Here is a 6,621-nt window from a genome sequence, read left to right on the forward strand (position 1 = left end):
CTCTCTCATTCTACATTTGGCGATCTTCCATAAAGTTCTTTTCTTACATTGTTCAGTCCCACTGCACTCTCCCTGTGTAAAAAAAAAAATAGGATAATAATTAGCTAAAAATTTCCATAAACTATGAAAGCTCAAAATTTCGATAGAAAAAGATATCAAATAAGACCTCTTCTGGTGTATCCAGTTATGACATTGTTAAAAACTTGGCATCTCTATATATACAGGGATTGAGTCACTTTGGGCTGTTCATTAATTTTTACCCATGTGTCAGTTGAACACATGACCCACCCAACGCTAAAACGAACTTTAAGTGGGTTGTTAGTTTTGGTTAAAATTTACTTCAACCATGGGTATAATGATTATTATTTATTAGGTTCATTGTTCCACAAATTCTTCCAAAAACTTAGGTTTTAAGATATTAAAACAGGTTTTGGCAGAATTTATAGAACAATGAACCTGATAAAAATAATCATCATCATACCCCATGGTTGAAGTAACTTTTTTTAACCAAAAATAACACACCACTTCAAGTTGTTTTAACTTTGACTGGTCATGTATTCAACTGACACATGGATAATTAATGAACGGCCCAAAGTGATTCAATCCCTGTAGTATGCAGAGATTGCCAATCTACGAGTAAACTATCAGTTATGCACAATTTTGTCCAAATTTAAATCCAACAATGAAACAAGTTTTGAAAATAATGAGTATTTTCATCAATCTACGAGTAAACTATCAGTTATGCACAAATTTTGTCAAAACTTTTTAATTCAACAATGAAACAAGTTTTGGAAATAACTAGTATTTTCATCAATCTATATTACTTTCAGTTGATCTAAATACTGTCTTTTTTTAATTGCAAATTATTGGATGAATTCTAAACAAATTTACTATAAAAGAAACCCTTCAAAGAGTCAAGGGACCAAGCAGTCTGGCTAAACTTAATTACAAAATGATTTTACACAAAAACATTCAAATTTTTAAGATATGAAAAAAAGATATGAAATACTAAGCTGTGGTAAACTGATGACACTACACTAGGCTTACATATATTTTGCACGTAGTCCTCAAGTTCATATAGGATGTTCACATCAAGAGGTAGTCTGTCCTTAGTCCATACAGGATGTTCACATCAAGAGGTAGTCTGTCCTCAGTCCATACAGGATGTTCACATCAAGAGGCAGTCTGCCTTCAGTCCATACAGGATGTTCACATCAAGAGGTAGTCTGTCCTATCATACCACGGCTGAAAAATAAAACCAATAAAAATAGCAACCTCTACACTTAAAAGATACAGAAAAAATCCATTTTTCAGGTGCTCAATATTGCCTTCATGCATAAACTTCTCCATTTCTGGATATAAAAAATTTACAGAAAAATTTCCATCTCAAATATGCTGCTCCAAAAATGGTAATCTTAACCATACCGCTTGCACATGCTAAATATTTGAAACTATGACAGCTAGCTGGTGCAAAATTCATGTAGTTATGACCCTGAATAACTATCATCACTATAATAACAGTATTTTAAAAGTCCAATGAAACCAATGTACTGCATTTCCAAACTCACAGGACTGGAAACCATCTTGATCAACATAAATAGTGCCTAAGGCAAGGCACACTTTACTTTAGCATCTACCAAAGGTCTTGAAAAACCACTCTGTGGAGGATTTTTTGTTTCAGTCATATATACGTGTTAACAACCATGATTTTGTATTTTGCTTAAGTCTACCTGTAACCTTTAATTGACCGTATTTGATACCAGCACTAAACTTACCAAACTGCTAGGTGATTGAATCTTTGGTCAACTTTCCCATCCATATACACCTTCCCTTTGCTTACTGTTATTTGGTCATCGTCTCTGCTACAGCATTTGGCATAGGCATTAAGATTTGACTGCTTACTATCATCCTCTGAAATATCAATTTTTCATCAATGCACTCAATACCTTAATTTTTAACGTTCCTGTCCCAATTCTCTTTTCATTATTCTAAAAATTATTTTCAGCAAGTCTCTTCATTTATCACAATTTTTACTGACCTTACACCATTAACCTTTCTGCCCTTGCATCCTGTGGCTGTTTGCACTGAGTCTCAAGTTATTTTCTTCACCTGTGCACTGATTTGCAAGACCACTTGTGAAAATAGAGAAAGTTTAAAGTCAACAATGTACACCTCACAGGTTAATTAAAACCCTTTTCACTATAATTTCTTAACCATCCATCTATTCTATTTACCACCATAATGCAGCTCCTGTCTTAAGATTCTTGATGTCCAAGCTGCCAAAAACCATAGATGGCTAAATTAAGAGTTTACTCGTTTTCAAATTTGCAACACTTGCAGACTAATGGCAAGCAATCACCATGCATGGAAAATGGCCAAATTTGCACAATTGATTGCAATTCGGCCATATAGCAGGGGTGCCTAAAAATGGCCCGAATGGTAGGAGTGTTTTTTGGGGGTCAAACGGACTTCTCCTTCAAACTGAGAAAATTGCAGCCTAATCGCGAGAAGTTCATCACTGTGCATGGAAAATGGCCACTTTTGCACAACTGATTGCAATTCGACCATATTGCAGAGGTGTCTAAAATTAGCGGGAATGGGTGTTTTTGGGGGTCACACGGACTTTTCCTTCAAACGGAGAAAAATGCAGCACAGTGGCAAGCAACTGATCACTATGCATTGAAAATGGCCACATTTGCACAACTGACTGCAATTCGGCCATATTGCAGGGGTGCCCAAAAATGGCCCTCTGGGGTCAAACAGACTTTCCCTTCAATCTGAGAAAAATGCAGCATAATGGAAAATGGCCACATTTGCACAGCTGATTGCAATTCGACCATATTGCAGAGGTGCCTACGATTGGCCCGAATGGGTGTTTTTTGGGGGTCAAACGGACTTTTCCTTCAAACTGAGAAAAATGCAGCCTAATGGCAAGCAACTGATCACTATGCATTGAAAATGGCCACATTTGCACAACTGATTGCAATTCGGCCATATTGCAGGGGTGCCCAAAAATGGCCCTCTGGCGTCAAACGGACTTTTCCTTCAAACTGAGAAAATTGCAGCCTAATGGCAGGGAAATACCACTATGCATGGAAAATGACCACATCTGCACAACTGACTGCAATTTGGCCATACTGCAGGGGTGCCTAAAAATGGCCCTACTGGTAAGGGTTATATAGCATTGGGTGTTTTTGGGGGGTCAAACGGACTTTTCCTTCAGACTAAGAAATATGCAGCCTAATGGCAAGCAGCTTAAAATACATGGAAAATGGCCGCACTTGCACAATTGATTGCAATTCGGCCATCTTGCAAGGGTGCCCAAAAATGGCCCGAATGGTAAAGGGTGTTTATTGGGGTCAAACGGACTTTTCCTTCAAACTCAGAAAAATGCAGCCTAATGGTAAGCAATTGATCACTATGCATGGCAAATGGCCCCATTTGCACAACTGGTTGCAATCTGACCATCTTGCAGGTGTGCCTAAAAATGTTTTTTGGGGGTCAAACGGACTTTTCCTTCAAACTGAGAAAAATGCAGCCTAATGGCAAGCAACTGATCACTATCCATGGAAAATGGCAACATTTGCACAACTGATTGCAATTCGGCCATGTTGCAGGGGTACCAGAAATGGCCCGAATGGTGTTTTTGGGGGGTCAAACGGACTTTTCCTTAAACAGAAAAATGCAGCCTATTGGCAAACGATCACTATGCATGGAAAATGGCCACATGTGCACAGTTTATTGCAATTCGTCCATATTGCAGGGTTGCCAAAATAACTGTAATGAAATGAAGTTCTTACACTTAACACAAAAAATATCCCTGAGCAAGGCTCACAAATCAGTACGTACAATGAAAACATTGCTTTACACTTCTGTAAACCTAAGCCATAACCAATTACAAAAATAAGTTTTACAGATAGTTTGCATATGATCTGGAAGAATTGACATTGATTTCCATAAAAAATTGGCAGTTAACCCATTGCAACATCTCTAAGTCTTATAATAGGGGATCATAATATGGAGCAGGTTTTTTTGGGTGGGGCAATAGGCCCACAAAAACTAAATATCACGTACAGGTATGCATACCCCTAGGACCAAGTTCTTAAGGGGTCAGGAGGGGAAGGGGCGGGGTTTTTCCTTCTTGGATGCCCTTTAACCTGACTGCCATGTCAGTAAGTGTCGCTGCTGTGCAACCTAAACTGGGTACTTGCATGGACAGAATGGCTTTGCCATCCTTTGACCTTACCTCCCCTATGGTTATATAGTAGGCCTATACCCCACGGTAAATTATTCAATGATATACAGCGATTAATTTTACGCTTACCTTAAAATAACCTAATTTTAACTACAAAGTCCTACCTTACAATATACCTAGGCCACCGTAAATAAAAATCAGCCTATTCACTAGCTAAAGTACCTCCGATAATCCTAATCCTGAGACACTAAGACTATAAAATCACACTGCAGTTCCTCATGCTTACGGGGGAGAGGGGGGCGGTTCATGGGTTAGCTTAAGCAAGCATTTCGAAGGCAACTAAGTGTAACATTTGTAAAAAGCCAACCACAGAATAAAATATTTGAAATTACTCTAGTAATATTTGTTGAGAACCTGAAACTCAAATACAATTTTTTTGCTTCTCAAAAATTTCATCCAAAAGATCATACTCATAGTCAAAATTAATAAGACTACCTCGTAACAAGCCTACTGCAGGGTAAATGTTTCAAATAATCCAATTACTAGCCTTTACCCTTGCCACCTTATGCACTAGGCCTGTGTATTCTGTTAGTAACTCACAAAAAATTACCAAATTTGCACCGTTGAAGTTTCCTAGCTTTGGATAGGCTACTTTGTTTTTCCTCGACGTATAGAGCTTTTCATATTACTTCCACTGAATAAAAAATTTTCAACATTTTGTTTTATTATATTAAAACAGTTTAACCAAAGTTAATAAAAAAACCGAATTAACGCGCTCTAAGCAGTTATGGTGAATTTTTGAAGTAAAACATTTTAAAATCTATTTTAGCTTGGCTACAAAGTATTCATCATGTCGATTTTACAGACTGCAAGCGAACCGATACCATCAAGGACATCATATAAATATTGCCAAAACATGTGTTAATCTTTGGACTCACCCCTAAAAACCTTGCCTCAAACCACCCAGGGTCATAGTTGACAATGGTGCACTCAATGAGCACTATGTTTCTAAATACAATTTTACCATTGGCATGTCACCTGCAATGCTGACCCAGAAAATGGCTATTCTCCCATACAAAATACTTTACTCCTAACAAACATCGCTTAGATGGAAGCAGACCTAACATGACCACAATAACTAATGAAATCTTACCTTACATACACATCAGCATAATATACACGCAGAGCTCAAGGCGAAAAATTCTCGCACAAAAATACATATTAACGGACATTGTTAGGAATGTTACGGTTTGCTACAGCAACACCAAGTCTAACGAATTTCGCTGCAGCAACCAACCAATCATAAACGTCCATGTATATTCCTTAAAGAAGTGTCAGTATTGCCAACGCTAAATATAAAAAATCGCTTGGCTTGACCCCAGATACCACCAGATTTGTACACAGCCCGCTAGATTTAGTGGCGTCATTTCAACTCTTAAATAAAATAAGGATATGGGATGTTTTGATTTATGACAAAACTTATTTCCAAGAACTTATCATGAAACATTTGCTTTGGTTGAAGTTTGGATTTACGACAGCTTTATATGACTTACCTTTTGGAAAAATATATGACGAGTTCCTCTATATTTTTCTGCCTCGGTCTATCTTCTAAGTGGTGAAGCCAGGTAATTTAAAAAATAATTTACTTTCTGCTATTTTCCTTAAGCTTAATAAATCGCATTTTCTACTAATAATAAAAGAGATAGCAGATTAGTCACGGTCTATCGTGCATGATGCAATGACATTTTGATGAACCAAGTATCAAACATGCTGCTAAAATATTTCGCAGAAAGCAATCATAAAATAAGAAGCTGACTTGTTAGGAACATGTGCTCTACGCAATACATAACAGTCAATTCAGAACGAGGAATAATTTTTGAAGACGGTTTCCATTTATTTGATTCATATACTAAACAGGTATATATATATATATATATATATATATATATATATATATATATATATATATATATATATATATATATATATATATATAATCGTCTCTGTTATGAAGTTACAAATGTTGTATTCATGAATCATAAAATAAATCAGAAAAACCGCTGGGCAGATAATTCAAAACCTCCAGAAATCCAGCTATTCCCTAGACTGAAAATTTACCTGCTATAAATGTCCAGTTTTCGCTTGAAAACCGCTGAAATGGCAACATTGAACTAAGTAGGAGAAACCGGCTTCTGACTGGCCCAGAAGAAAACCAAGGACTCTCAAGAATCATTTTCACTGACATACGTCATGCAGCGACACCTGTTGGCGACGTGAAAGCTATGACGCTATAAATGATGGAACAGATGATAAAAAGCAAGACATATAAGAACTTGAGAGAAAATCTGAAAAAAAACATCGAGATTCAAAACTCTCTCATGCCTACACACACATAGGCTACACTAAGATAAAATTGGTTTGCAGAT

The 6,621-nt window shown here is 36.9% G+C and overlaps 1 long non-coding RNA gene across 2 annotated transcripts; it reads right to left on the reverse strand.

Annotated features, from left to right (window-relative positions):
* Positions 1-38: 38 nt before the first annotated feature.
* Positions 39-5,474, reverse strand: LOC136838975 (uncharacterized). Of its 2 annotated transcripts, none has more exons than XR_010853167.1 (4): positions 5,349-5,474; positions 1,776-1,911; positions 1,048-1,245; positions 39-72 (listed from the first exon to the last, which is right to left on the reverse strand). It is a non-coding gene; the product is annotated as an uncharacterized lncRNA (long non-coding RNA). The 2 variants fall into 2 exon arrangements; XR_010853168.1 differs by lacking the exon at positions 5,349-5,474 and adding an exon at positions 2,039-3,044.
* Positions 5,475-6,621: the final 1,147 nt, after the last annotated feature.

Source organism: Macrobrachium rosenbergii, chromosome 5 (assembly GCF_040412425.1).
Source record: "Macrobrachium rosenbergii isolate ZJJX-2024 chromosome 5, ASM4041242v1, whole genome shotgun sequence".
Lineage (NCBI taxonomy): Eukaryota > Metazoa > Arthropoda > Malacostraca > Decapoda > Palaemonidae > Macrobrachium > Macrobrachium rosenbergii.